The 14,994-nt window shown below is 38.1% G+C and overlaps 1 non-coding gene across 1 annotated transcript; it reads left to right on the plus strand.

Annotated features, from left to right (window-relative positions):
- The first annotated feature begins 12,712 nt into the window (after positions 1 to 12,712).
- Positions 12,713 to 12,820, plus strand: LOC148562317 (small nucleolar RNA R71). The gene has a single exon (XR_015887230.1). It is a non-coding gene; the product is annotated as a small nucleolar RNA R71 (small nucleolar RNA).
- Positions 12,821 to 14,994: the final 2,174 nt, after the last annotated feature.

Raw genomic sequence — 14,994 nt, forward strand, 5'->3', positions numbered from 1 at the left:
AAGAACACTTTGAGTGTGATGAAGAACAATGAAGAACAGGTTTTAGATCCTTAAAAGGGTAAGGAAGTAAAAGTTTTGGTGTTTGGGGGGTTATTTGGTAATTTCTGAAAGTTAGAGTGGTTAAAGTAGAAATATTAAAAGTTACGGGTGGTAAAAAATAAATTTTAAAGGTTAAAAGTAAAAGGTAAGGTAATTTTCGAAAAATTAATGATAAAATAATAAATAATAATAAAATATTAAAAAATAATATTTAATTAAAAATAATATTTTAATAAAAATAATAAAATAATGCAAAAAAAGCAGTTTTCTGTAAAAGCTTTAGAAAGACAACTTTAAGTGCAGAATCTCATAATTACCTTCATAAAATACTTAGGGAGTGGTAAAAACATATTAGTGAGGCAAAGATAAATAAAAGATAAAAAGTTGAAGAAAAGATAAAAACCAAAGAAAAAGTCTGTAAAGTTTTAACAACAGAGAAACAGACAGAGACTAGCGAACGAACTAGGGCAACATAGTTAGTCCTTGAATTGTGAATAGGGTTAGGTATTATATGAAAAGTTAAAATGTTTCAGTATAGACTTAATGAACCTATACTTGGGGCAGGCTAACTAATCATACCGAAATTTACATAAGCTTTAAATACATACGTTAAACAGAGAAAGCAGAATAAAGTAAAAAAGCACAGAGAAAAGAATAAACAGATCAGAATAAAGAGACAAAGTAAAAAAAGTAATATGATAAAGAGGAGAGGACCTATTGAGAGGTCATTTGTTGCATTAAGGCAACCTCAGATATATCTATATGTTCATCTGCTACATTGTGGTAGTCAGATAGATAATGGTGCGACAACTGAGAAACGCTTTCCTGCGGTACAGATCCATATTTTATTTCTATAAGGCAGAGGGGTTATTTCCTGCTACAGAAGTACCGTGACCACCTGTTCCATTCTGTAGTGGCAGAGAGGTTATTTCCTGTATACAGAAGGTGTGTCGGCATACATCCCTGCAGTGGCAGATGTGTTATTTCCTGTGTGCAGTGGACCCTGTGGTGGCAGAGGGGTTATTTTCTGTACACAGGGGTATAGCCAACTGGAAAGCCATACCCGTTTCAGCTACTTCGGGTTACGTCGGGAGCGGGTAGAAACCGACAAATGAGCTCATTACCTGCACTAGGGCTAGACATGCATCATTCTTGTCTGCGCATTATTCTCTGTTGCATTCCTTTCTGTGTGTGATCTATTTCTTTATGTTTGTCTGCTTGTATGCTATTTCTATGTTTTATTTTCTTGTATTATTTTGTTTGTGTTCTGCTTTCTCATGTTTTTACTTTCTCTTTCTGTCTTTGTCTTTTGTTTACTGCTTCGTTATATTCTATTATTCGTCTGCTAATCGACCCTAAATAAATGAACGTAACTAATAACCCCGACCCTACTAAGGACTCCCCAGTTCTTACCCCTTCTCTCCCTTCCTCCCCCTCAGATGGAGACGGGCATGATCTTCTATGAGTTCGAGGACCCTTACGTCTACGACGATTCGGTACATCACAGTTACTTCATTATGGGTTTGGAGCTTCGTATTAGACGATATGCGTTACCTAATCGAGCTTTTCAATATCCTCTGTCTAGCCCACATTTTGACCCCGATACTCCTTACGACTTTCCCTTATCCTGGTTACATCCTGACGCACCTGGACATCCTTTTCCTGATGGTCCCGAACCCTCTATCATTCCTGATGAGCCTGAGTTAGCTGGCAACTACGTACCTGTGATACCACCAAAGTGGGATTTTCCCCCTGAGCCGATCCCCGACTTTCCACAGCTTGATGAGCCGGCACTACTGGACGGTGGGACAGCTCCTATATATGCGAACGGACCTGTGCTCGTGCATGGTTTATACATAGTGACAGCAATATTTCTGGGGGATCTGAGGGTATAGCTGCAGCTGCTGACGATGAAAAGGAGGAGGATTCTGAGATAGAGATAGAGTAGGATGAGGAGATGGATGAGCCTCACGACGATTCTCCAAACGACCACGTGTAGATATAGCTTGACAGCCGTAGGGGCATTCTTTTGATGACACTCTAGACTGACATTATCTGATAGTTAGTCTCTCACTTGTGTTAGTACACCCGAGAGCTAGGAGCTATATAGTGGTTAGGCTAGCCTGGGTGCCAGTTTAGCAGCTTTTTGTATAGGCCAGGCCCTGGGAGTGTCGTGTAAATATTAGCTACGTAGGATGACGAGGATGTAAACTGACTTGATCTTGTGTAAACGCTACATGTTTTGTTATAGTGTACATGATGTATATTATCAGCTGTGTTTCTATGTTTCTTTATGCTTCCTTTCTATTTCTCTCAATATATGCCTGTTTATTTTACCTTGTTATCCGCAATGATATAATAAAAAAAAAGATTACTCGTAAAAATTGGCATCATTCTAACAAGGAACAGGCTCATATATTAAATAATAGTTAATAATTAGGAAGGATAAGTTAGTAACACTTAGCTTCTTGTATGACTATGGCATACTGGGAGTTGGGTCGTTACAATCTCTCCTTGCTTCTGAATGATAAAAAATCTTCTTTTATCTCCTTGCATGTTGCTGAGTTCCTCTTCCTAGGTCAACTTCTTGAGCTTTTTGCTTCACCAACCCACCAACTCACTTTTTCCCATTAATCCTCAAAATAGAAACTTTGGTTCTGATCTTCTCTTGTTAACCGAAAACCATAGGAAAGCAAAAAACAGATATCCTCAATGGTAAACCCAGATTTTGGTCATTGAGAAGCTACTTGGTCCCCAAGACTTACTTGTGACCGTAGATGCACAGCAGAGAACAACACAAATCATCTTTCCCCTGTATCCTATTTCGGACTTGCAGAGTGTTAGAAAGAAGAGAGGAAAGCAGTATGCATGTAATAGGAAATGGTTTACCTTTAACCTTTGCCTAAGCTTCATTTCGTTTGAATTTGTTGATTTGACCTCAACATTTCTTGCCTAACCTTCTCTTTCTTTCTTCTTCTGTGAATAACTTAAGGACTAAGCTTTTTTCTCTTTCTTTTTCTGAGTTCTGATTGAGACAAGATATGTGTACATTGCTTTTGGTGAAGGCACATGGGAAGAGTTTGAATGAGAGAACCAATCAGACTTAGATCGGGTTTGTATCAAGTTCAGCCCGTTGGTTCCTTGTCTAGTCTCCTTTTGGGCTTGTTAAATGATTTGTAGCCCACCAGATTTGTTTCTTATTTTCCTTCATCTTGGGCAATTGCAATGATGAGTTTGGCCTGTAACAACAAATAATCAGCCTCATATAATCATAAACAATCAACACTAATTATATGCTTTGTCCAATAAAATAATGTTTGTCATCATCAATTATAATAGTTAATTTCTTAACTCAACAATCTCCCCCTTGATGACAAACATAATTAAAACAATGATCAAAAGGGAATGAATTTGAGTATGGTTAAGAAACTTCCTTTTGAATGATGTTGCTTGCTTTTGTGTTGCTCCCTCTTTCCTTTCCACGATTAGCTCCCCCTAGATTTATGCTCTTCCTTTTTGTTCTTGTTTATATTATACTTACAAAAAGAGCTATACATAATGCAACTTGACTAAGGGATACTACATAACCAGCAACACAGATTCAGCCCAGTATTTATCATATCATATCAGCACCAAAATCAAAACATCAAGAATAATCAAGGGCGAACCAACAACATATGAAAGCAAGTTCCAATTTGCATGTCAATACATTCCCTGCAGTAGCACAGTTGCAAAACAATATTTATATGCTCAAAACTATCAGCAACAGTAATTAATCAGAATTCATAATTAAAAACTTAAAAAGAAACTCAAAAAATTCAGTGGCAGTAATAAAGTTCAGCATTCAACAGCTTTTACTCCCCCTTTTGTCATCAAGGGTGGAGCATAAGCAAGATCAATAAAAGCAGCACCTTAAATCCTGCAAAAAAAAAAGTTTAATGCACAGCCTAAAGGCACCAAATTAATTTAAAGTAAGTGCAGCAGTTGTTAAGGCATCACAGTCATCCGGAAATAACAAACATAAGTACCAATGTATAAAACAAACAGTTTTTATGAGACAAAAAGAGGAGTAGTTAGCAGTAACTTGATGAGACAATCCTAAGCATCAGAACCATTTCCCTCCGTATCAGCTTCCTCATCAGCATCAGTGGTAGGGTCTTCATCCTTTTGAAGGTTGTCAATGAACGTCATGAACACAGCCACTCTATCTTTTGATTTCCGGAGGAAATTCTCATGCTTGCTTGCTAGCCTCCTTTGTTCCTTACTCATGGCAATCATGTGATTTGAGTGTGAGACAAACTCCTGGACTACATCTTTGACAACATTCAGCAAAGTAGATTTTTGTCCAGTGGAGATGGAGGTACCCTCGGTGGAAAGAGGAGGAGATTCCTCAGGAATAAAATCATCATCTTCATCATCTAAGACCACTATCTCAGAATGAGTAGGTCCTTTTTGCTGTTTCACTGAACCACCTCCTTTTAGATATGAATGTCTATTTTCATAATCCTCATTTGATAGGTCAACACCAAAATGCTCAAAAACACAAGTTAGAAACATGCCATAAGGAAGGGCTTTGTCTTTCTCACTTCTAACATAATCAAACAGGTATCTAACCATCAAATAGGCAAAATAAATTTCTGTTTTTGTGATTAGGGCATACAAAACAAGTGTGTCTGTGTAAGAAACTCTTTGATATGAACCACTTTGAGGAAGTAAGATGTGGTTGACAATTCGGTGCAACTGAACACGTTCATATCCTAGGGCTTTGTGAGTGGGTGTGATGCCATCAATTAAGGAAACATGTTCATAAATGTGAGCCAAAGCATCATTGTAAGAAATACAAAATCCTTCATCCCACTTAACAGATGTATAATCACACTGCCCAACATCAGTATACTTCAAAGAATCACTGATTGTTTCATCATTTAAAACAATGTCTCTGCCCTTAACATAAGAATGCCCACTTCCTTCATGGTATGTCATATTTGCATAAAACTCTTTGACCAACAGAGGATACACAGGCTTTTTTATTTTAAAAAGATGATTCCAGTCTAAAAATTTTAGATTTTCAACAAAAGGAAAACCTTTCTTTTTTAAAGTAGGTAAATCAGCAAGAAAAGAGGGACACAGCTTACGGTACTTGATAACTCCTTCATAAAAGTCATTGTTCATGGCAGACCTAAATCTAAAAGGATTATAGTCTGGTGATATGTCATGAAGTGGGATTTATGAGCAAAAGGATCAATGTTTGGTTCTCTAACTGATTTGAGAGGGAGACAAGGTTTACCTCTTTGTGAATGTAATGGAACAAACCTTGGCTTAGGCTGAGTTGACTCAGGAGCAGGTTCTTCAGCAGCAGGGCATTTGCCCTTGGATGAGCTAGGTTTCAAAGAGCTTGGTTTTGAAGGCAGTGCCTTTGGTGGTGGCATCGGCTTGGCAGAGACTGTAAATCTTAGTGTGTTCTTGGTTCGTGCCATGGGATCAGTTCGTGGAGGAGAGGTAGGAGGTGAAGGTGAGGGAGTGAAGGTTTGCTCTCTTGAATGAGTAGAAGGCCTAGGTTTTGCAGGAAGCTTGTGTATCTTTTTCTCTAGGAGGCTTTTGTACAACAGTTTTCTTCCTCATTTGGGTGGTTTCTGGCTAAGAAGAAAGAGAAGTGATAAAGGTAGTGGAGGAAACCGAAGAGTTTGAGGAGGAGTTATGGGGGGAAGAGAAAGAGTGTTGGTAACCGTACCTAAAAAGATTTTCTAAAACCATGCAACTGCATCACCTTCTGATTTGACTTGAAATGACTTGACATCATAAAAGAAAGATTTAATTTTATTTGAAAATAAAATATGAAATTAATTAAAAATCTTTTTGGAAATAATGACAAAACAAAACAAAAACAAATTAAAGCAAACAGCCCAACAAAAATAAAACAAAACAAATGTAACATTCATATTGGGCCCAAAGGTGGTTTGGATTAAGGAAACACATTGGACCACTTATGTTCAGATTTTTGAGAATGGCCTAGTGGTGCACAAAATTGTGATCTCAGGCAACGGTGCCAAAAACTCTGTACGCACGTCTTAATAAATCGTTTTTCATTCACAACTTCGATACAACTAACCAGCAAGTGCACTGGGTCGTCCAAGTAATAAAACCTTACGTGAGTAAGGGTCGATCCCACGGAGATTGTTGGTATGAAGCAAGCTATGGTCATCTTGTAAATCTCAGTCAGGCGGATAATAATTGATTATGGAGTTTTCGAAAATAAATAATAGATAGACAGAGAATAAAGATAGAAATACTTATGTATATCATTAGTGAGAATTTCAGATAAGCGTATAGAGATGCTTTTGTCCCTCTGAACTTCTGCTTTCCTGCTGTCTTCATCCAATCAGTCCTACTCCTTTCCATGGCTGGCTTTATGTAAGGACATCACCATTGTCAATGGCTACTTTTCATCCTCTCTGTGAAAATGGTCCGATGCGCTGTCACTGCATGGCTAATCATCTGGAGGCATCACCATGGTCAATGGCTGCATCCCATCCTCTTGTGAAAATGGTCCAAATGCTCTGTCACAGCACAGCTAATCATCTGAGGTTCTCGATCATACTGGAATAGGATTCACCCTCCTTTTGCGTCTGTCACTACGCCCAGCACTCGCAAGTTTGAAGTTCGTCATAGTTATTCAATCCCAAAGTCCTACTCGGAATACCACAGACAAGGTTTAGACTTTCCGGACTCTCATGAATGCCGCCATCAATCTAGCTTATACCACAAAGATTCTGATTAAGAGATCCAAGAGATATTCATCCAATCTAAGGTGGAACGGAAGTGGTTGTCAGGCACGCGTTCGTGGGGAAATGATGATGATTGTCACGTTCATCACATTCATGTTGAAGTGCGAATGAATATCTTAGAAGCGGAATAAGTTGAATTGAATAGAAAAATAGTAGTACTTTGCATTAATTCATGAGGAACAACAGAGCTCCACACCTTAATCTATGGAGTGTAGAAACTCTACCGTTGAAAATACATAAGTGAAAGGTTCAAGCATGGCCGAATGGCCAGCCCCCAAAACGTGATCACAGGATCAAAAATACAATCCAGGATGTCAAATACAATAGTAAGAAGTCCTATTTATACTAAACTAGTTACTAGAGTTTACAGAAGTAAGTAATTGATGCATAAATCCACTTCCGGGGCCCACTTGGTGTGTGCTTGGGCTAAGCTTGAATGTTACACGTGCAGAGGCTCTTTTTGGAGTTGAACACCAGGTTGTAACGTGTTTCTGGCATTCAACTCAGGTTCGTGACGTGTTTCTGACGTTTAACTCCAGACTGCAGCGTAAAACTGGCGTTCAACGCCCTTTTGCATTGTCTAAACTCGGTCAAAGTATGGACTATTATACATTGCTAGAAAGCCCTGGATGTCTACTTCCAACGCAATTGGAAGCGCGCCATTTTGAGTTCTGTAGCTCCAGAAAATCCACTTTGAGTGCAGGGAGGTCAGAATCCAACAGCATCAGCAGTCCTTCTTCAACCTCTGAATCTAATTTTTGCTCAAGTCCCTCAATTTCAGCCAGAAAATACCTGAAATCACAGAAAAATACACAAACTCATAATAAAGTCCAGAAATGTGAATTTAACATAAAAACTAATAAAAACATCCCTAAAAGTAACTAGATCCTACTAAAAACATACTAAAAACAATGCCAAAAAGCGTATAAATTATCCGCTCATCACAACACCAAACTTAAATTGTTGCTTGTCCCCAAGCAACTGAAAATCAAATAGGATAAAAAGAAGAGAATATACTATAAATTCCAAACTATCAATGAAACATAGCTCCAATCAGATGAGCGGGACTTGTAGCTTTTTGCCTCTTGAATAGTTTTGGCATCTCACTTTATCCATTGAAGTTCAGAATGATTGGCATCTATAGGAATTCAGAGTTCAGATAGTGTTATTGATTCTCCTAGTTCAGTATGTTGATTCTTGAACACAGCTACTTTATGAGTCTTGGCCGTGGCCCTAAGCACTTTGTTTTTCAGTATTACCATCGGATACATAAATGCCACAGACACATAATTGGGTGAACCTTTTCAGATTGTGACTCAGCTTTGCTAAAGTCCCCAATTAGAGGTGTCCAGGATTCTTAAGCACACTCTGTTTTTGCTTTGGACCTTGACTTTAACCGCTCAGTCTCAAGTTTTCACTTGACACCTTCATGCTACAAGCACATGGTTAGGGACAGCTTGGTTTAGCCGCTTAGGCCAGGATTTTATTCCTTTAGGCCCTCCTATCCACTGATGCTCAAAGCCTTGGGATCCTTTTTATTTACCCTTGCCTTTTGGTTTTAAGGGTTACTGGCTTTTTGCTCTTGCCTTTTGGTTTTAAGAGCTTTGGCTTTTCTGCTTGCTTTTTCTTTTTTCTTTTTTTTTTTCTGCAAGCTTTGTTCTTTGCTGCTTTTTCTTGCTTCAAGAATCATTTTTATGATTTTTCAGATTATCAAATAACATGTCTCCTTGTCATCATTCTTTCAAGATCCAACATATTTAACATTCTTAAACAACAACTTTAAAAGACATATGCACTGTTCAAGCATTCATTCAGAAAACAAAAAGTATTGTCACCACATCAATATAATTAAACTAAGTTCAAGGATAAATTTGAAGCTCATGTACTTCTTGTTCTTTTGAATTAAAACATTTTTCATTTAAGAGAGGTGATGGATTCATAGGACATTCATAACTTTAAGACATAGTTACTAACTACTAATGATCATGTAATAGGACACAAACTTAGAGAAGCACTTAACATAGAAAACGAAAAACAGAGAATGTAAGAACAAGGAATGAGTCCACCTTAGTGATGGTGGCGTTTCCTTCTTGAGGAACCAATGATGTCCTTGAGCTCTTCTATGTTTCTTCCTTGTCTTTGTTGCTCCTCCCTCATTGCTTTTTGATCTTTTTTAATTTCATGAAGGATGATGGAGTGCTCTTGATGTTCAACCCATAGTTGTCCCATGTTGGAACTTAATTCTCCTAGGGAGGTGTTGATTTGCTCCCAATAGTTTTGTGGAGGAAGATGCATTTGAGGCATCTCCGGAATTTCATGGTGATGAGCTTCATGCGTCTCTTGAGATCCATGAATGGGCTCTCTTGCCTGCTCCATCCTTTTCTTAGTGATGGGCTTTTCTTCCTCAATGGGAATGTCTCCTTCTATGAAAGCTCCAGCTGAATAACATAGATGGCAAATAAGATGAGGGAAAGCTAGCCTTGCCATGGGGGAGGACTTTTCGGCTATTTTGTAGAGTTCAAGGGAGATGACTTCATGAACTTCTACTTCCTCTCCAATCATGATGCTATGAATCATGATGGCCCGATCCACAGTAACTTCAGATCGGTTGCTAGTGGGGATGATGGAGCGTTGGATGAACTCTAACCATCCTCTAGCTACAGGCTTGAGGTCCAGTCTTCTTAGTTGAACCGGCTTGCCTTTGGAGTCAATTTCCATTGAGCTCCTTCCACACATATGTCCATGAGGACTTGGTCCAACCTTTGATTAAAGTTGACCCTTCTAGTGTAGGGGCGTGCATCTCCTTGCATCATGGGCAAGTTAAACGCCAGTCTCACATTTTCCGGACTAAAATCTAAGTATTTTTCCTGAACCATTGTAATATAATTCTTTGGGTCCGGGTTCTTACTTTGATCATGGTTCCTAGTGATCCATGCATTGGCATAGAACTCTTGAACCATTAAGATTCCGACTTGTTGGATGGGGTTTGTTAGAACTTCCCAACCTCTTCTTTGGATTTCATGTCGGATCTCTGGATACTCATTTCTCTTGAGCTTGAAAGGAACCTCGGGGATCACCTTCTTCTTGGCCACAACATCATACAAGTGGTCTTGATGAGCTTTGAAGATGAATCTTTCCATCTCCCATGACTCGGAGGTGGAAGCTTTTGTCTTCCCTTTCCCTTTTCTAGAGGATTCTCCGGTCTTGGGTGCCATTAATGGTAATGGAAAAACAAAAAGCTTATGCTTTTATCACACCAAACTTAGAATATTGCTCGCCCTCGAGCAAGAGAAGAAAGAATAGATGAAGAAGAAGAAGAAAATATGGAGGAGAGAAGGGAGAGGTGTATTCGGCCAAGAAGGGGAAGAGAGGGTTGTGTTGTGTGAAAATGAGGAAGAATGGAGGGCTATATATAGGGAAGGGAGGGGGTAAGGTTCGGCCATAAGGGTGGGTTTTGGGTGGGAAATTGATTTTGAATTTTGAAGGTAGGTGGAGTTTATGAGGTAGGTTTATGGGGAAGAGTGGATGGATGTGAGTGGTGAAGTGGTGATAGGGAAGAGAGATTGAGGTGATTGGTGAAGAGTTTTGGGGAAGAGTGTTTATTGGGAAGAGAGGATAAACATTGAGAAGAGGGAAGAGAGTGAGTGGTGGTAGGTGGGGATCCTGTGGGGTCCACAGATGCTGAGATGATCCTGTGGGGTCCACAGATCCTGAGGTGTCAAGGAATTGTATCCCTGCACCAATTAGGCATGTAAAATGCCTTTGCATGCAATTCTGGCGTTTAAACGCCGAACTGATGCTTGTTCTGGGCATTCAACGCCCAGATGCAGCATATTTCTGGTGTTGAACGCCAGCCAGATGCTTGTTTCTGGCGTTCAGCGCCAGCTCTTCTTCACTGTCCATTTCTGGCGTCTAGGCGCCAGGATGCTGCTTGTTTCTGGCGTTCAACGCCAGATCCATGCTCTGTTCTGGCGTTGAACGCCAGACAGATGCTCCTTACTGGCGTTTAAACGCCAGTGAGATCCTCCTCTAGGGTGTGATTTTTCTTCTACTATTTTTTATTCCGTTTTCAATTTTTATATTTATTTTGTGACTCCACATGATCATGAACCTAGTAAAACATGAAATAACAATAAAAATAAATTAAAATTAGATAAATAAAAATTGGGTTGCCTCCCAACAAGCGCTTCTTTAATATCAATAGCTTGACAGTGGGCTCTCATGGAGCCTCACAGATATTTAGAGCATTGTTGAGACTCCCCAACACCAAACTTAGAGTTTGGATATGGGAGTTCAACACCAAACTTAGAGTTTAACTGTGGGGGCTCTGGTTGACTCTATTTTGAGAGAAGCTTACTGTGCCTCTTTTCCATGTTTACAGAAGGATGTCCTTGAGTTTTAAACTCAAGGGAGTCCTCATTCAATTGAAGGACTAATTCACCTCTGTCAACATCAATCATAGCTCTTGCTGTGGCTAGGAAGGGTCTTTCAAGGATGATGGATTCATCCTCATCCTTCCCAGTATCTAGGACTATGAAGTCAGCAGGGATGTAAAGGCCTTCAACCTTTACTAACACGTCCTCTACTTGTCCATAAGCCTGTTTTCTTGAATTGTCTGCCATCTCTAATGAGATTTTAGCAGCTTGCACCCCAAAGATTCCTAGTTTCTCTATTACAGAGAGGGGCATGAGGTTTATCCCTGAACCAAGGTCACACAGAGCTTTTTCAAAGATCATGGTGCCTATGGTACAAGGTATTAGGAACTTTCCAGGATCCTGTTTCTTCTAAGGCAATGTCAGTTAATCCAGATCACTTAGTTCATTGGTGAACAAGGGAGGTTCATCTTCCCAAGTCTCAATACCAAATAATTTGGTATTCAGCTTCATGATTGCACCAAGGTACTTGGTAACTTGCTCCTTAGTAACATCCTCATTCTCTTCAGAAGAGGAATGCTCATCAGAGCTCATGAATGGCATAAGGAGGTTCAATAGAATCTCTATGGTCTCTTGATGAGTCATAGATTCCTTTGGTTCCTCAGAGGAAAACTCTTTATTGATCACTGGACGTCCCAGGAGGTCTTCCTCACTGCGATTCACGTCCTCCCCTTCCTCTCTAGGTTCGGCCGTGTTGACTATGTCAATGGCCTTGCACTCTCCTTTTGGATTTTCTTCTGTATTGCTTGGGAGAGTACTAGGAGGGATTTCAGTGATCCTTTTACTCAGCTGGCCCACTTGTGCCTCCAAATTTCTAATTGAGGACCTTGTTTCATTCATGAAACTTACAGTGGCCTTAGATAAATCAGAGACTAAGTTTGCTAAATTAGATGTATTTTGTTCAGAGTTCTCTGTCTGTTGCTGAGTAGATGATGGAAAAGGTTTACTATTGTTAAACCTATTTCTTCCACCATTATTAAAGCCTTGCTGAGGCTTTTGTTGATCCTTCCATGAGAAATTTGGATGATTTCTCCATGATGGGTTATAGGTGTTTCCATAAGGTTCACCTAAGTAATTCACCTCTGCTATTGCAGGGTTCTCAGGATCATAAGCCTCTTCTTCAGAAGGCGCCTCTTGAGTACTGTTGGATGCAGCTTGCATTCCATTCAGACTCTGAGAAATCATATTGACTTACTGAGTCAATATTTTGTTCTGAGCCAATATGGCATTTAGAGTATCAATTTCAAGAACTCCCTTCTTCTGAGGCGTCCCATTACCCACAGGATTCCTCTCAGAAGTGTACATGAACTGGTTATTAGCAACCATGTCAATGAGTTCTTGAGCTTCTGCAGGCATTTTCTTTAGGTGAATGAATCCACCTGTAGAAGTATCCAATGACATCTTAGTTAATTCAAACAGACCATCATAGAATATATCCAGGATGGTCTATTCTGAAAGCATGTCAGAAGGACACTTTTTGGTCAGTTGCTTGTATCTCTCCCAAGCTTCATAGAGGGATTCACCTTCTTTCTGTCTGAAGGTTTGAACATCCACTCTAAGCTTGCTCAGCTTTTGAGGAGGAAAAAACTTGGCTAAGAAAGCCGTGACCAGCTTATCCCAAGAGTTCAGGCTATCTTTGGGTTGAGAGTCCAACCACACTCTAGCTCTGTCTCTTACAGCAAAAGGGAAAAGCATGAGCCTGTAGACTTCAGGATCTACTCCATTAGTCTTAACAGTATCACAGATCTGCAAGAATTCAGTTAAGAACTGAAAAGGATCTTCAGATGGAAGTCCATGAAACTTGCAATTTTGTTGCATTAGAGAAACTAATTGAGGTTTAAACTCAAAATTGTTTGCTCCAATGGTAGGGATGGAGATGCTTCTTCCATGTAGATTAGAATTAGGTGCAGTAAAGTCACCAAGCATCCTCCTTGCATTATTATTATTTTCGGCTGCCATCTCCTCTTCTTGTTCAAAAATTTCTAAAAGGTGCCTGCTGGATTATTGTAATTTAGCTTCTCTTAGTTTCCTCTTCAGAGTCTTTTCAAGTTCTGGATCTGCTTCAACAAGAATATTCTTGTCCTTGCTCCTGCTCATATGAAAAAGAAGGAACAGAAAAATAATAATAATAGGGATCCTTTTTGCCCATGTGTAGAGGTTCCCTTAGGTGAGTGGAAGAAAAGAAGAAGAGAAAATATGAACTCACAGAGAGAGAGGGTTCGGATTTTTGGTGAGTGAGGAAGAGATGTTAGTAGATGAATAAATAAATAGAAGGAGATGAGAGAGAAGGACTTTCGAAAATTATTTTTGAAAAATGGTTAGTGATTTTCGAAAATTAAAATTAAAATTTGAAACAATTTGTTAATTAAAAAGAATTTTTGAAAAAGAGGGAAGATATTTTCGAAAATTAGAGAGAGAGAGTTAGTTAGGTAGTTTTGAAAAAGATAAGAAACAAACAAAAAGTTAGTTAGTTAGTTGAAACAAATTTGAAAATCAATTTTTGAAAAGATAAGAAGATAAGAAGTTAGAAAAGATATTTTAAAATCAAAATTTTTTTGAACAAGATATGATTTTGAAAAAGATAAGATAAAAAGATATTTTTTGAAAAGATATGATTGAAATTAGTTTTGAAAAAGATTTGATTTTTAAAATCACAATTAATGACTTGACTTACAAGAAATCACAAGATATGATTCTAGAATTTAAAGTTTGAATCTTTCTTAACAAGCAAGTAACAAACTTGAAATTTTTGAATCAAAACATTAATTGATGATGTTATTTTCGAAAATTAGGAGATAAGGATAAGAAAAAGATTTTTGAAAAATATTTTAAAAAATTTTCGAAAATAAATAGAAAAAGTGAAAAAGATATGATTTTTGAAAAAGATTTTGAAAAAGATAAGATTTGAAAATTTGATTTGGCTCATAGAAAACAACTAGATCTTAAAAATTTTTGAAAAAGTCAACTCAAATTTTCGAATTTTATGAGAGGAAAAAGGGAAAGATATTTTTTTTATTTTTTGAATTTTTATAATGAGAGAGAAAAACATGAAAATGATGCAATGCATGAAAATTTTTAGATCAAAATAATGAATGCATGCAAGAATGCTATGAATGTCAAGATGAACACCAAGAACACTTTGAAGATCATGATGAACATCAAGAACATATTTTTGAAAAATTTTCAATGCAAAGAAAACATGCAAGACACCAAACTTAGAAATCTTTAATGCTTAGACACTAAGAATTCAAGAATGCATATGAAAAACACCATACAACACAAAACAATATAATATGAAGATCAATCAAGAAGGTTTATCAAGAACAACTTGAAGATCATGATGAATGCAATGCATGAATGCAATTTTCGAAAAATGCAAGATAAGTATGCAATTGACACCAAACTTAAAAATTGACTCAAGACTCAAACAAGAAACACAATATTTTTTATTTTTTTTTATTTTCTAATTTTTTTTTTTTTGGTATTTTTCGAAATTTATTTGTGAAAAAGAAAGATAAGGATTCCAAAATTTTTAATATGAATTCCAGGAATCTTGTACTCTTAGTCTAAAGCTCCAATCTGAGGGTTAGACATGGCTTAATAGCCAGTCAAGCTTTAGCATGTAAATCTTTTGGATCAGGAACAGCAGCAGGTGGATTAGCAACAACTAGCTTGCTCTTGATAATGTTGGGTTGGAAGCCCCAGTCTAAATGAATTTAGAAATGGCTTTACAGCCA

The sequence above is a fragment of the Arachis ipaensis genome, chromosome B6 (genome assembly GCF_059453495.1).
Source record: "Arachis ipaensis isolate K30076 ecotype BB chromosome B6, ASM5945349v1, whole genome shotgun sequence".
NCBI lineage: Eukaryota > Viridiplantae > Streptophyta > Magnoliopsida > Fabales > Fabaceae > Arachis > Arachis ipaensis.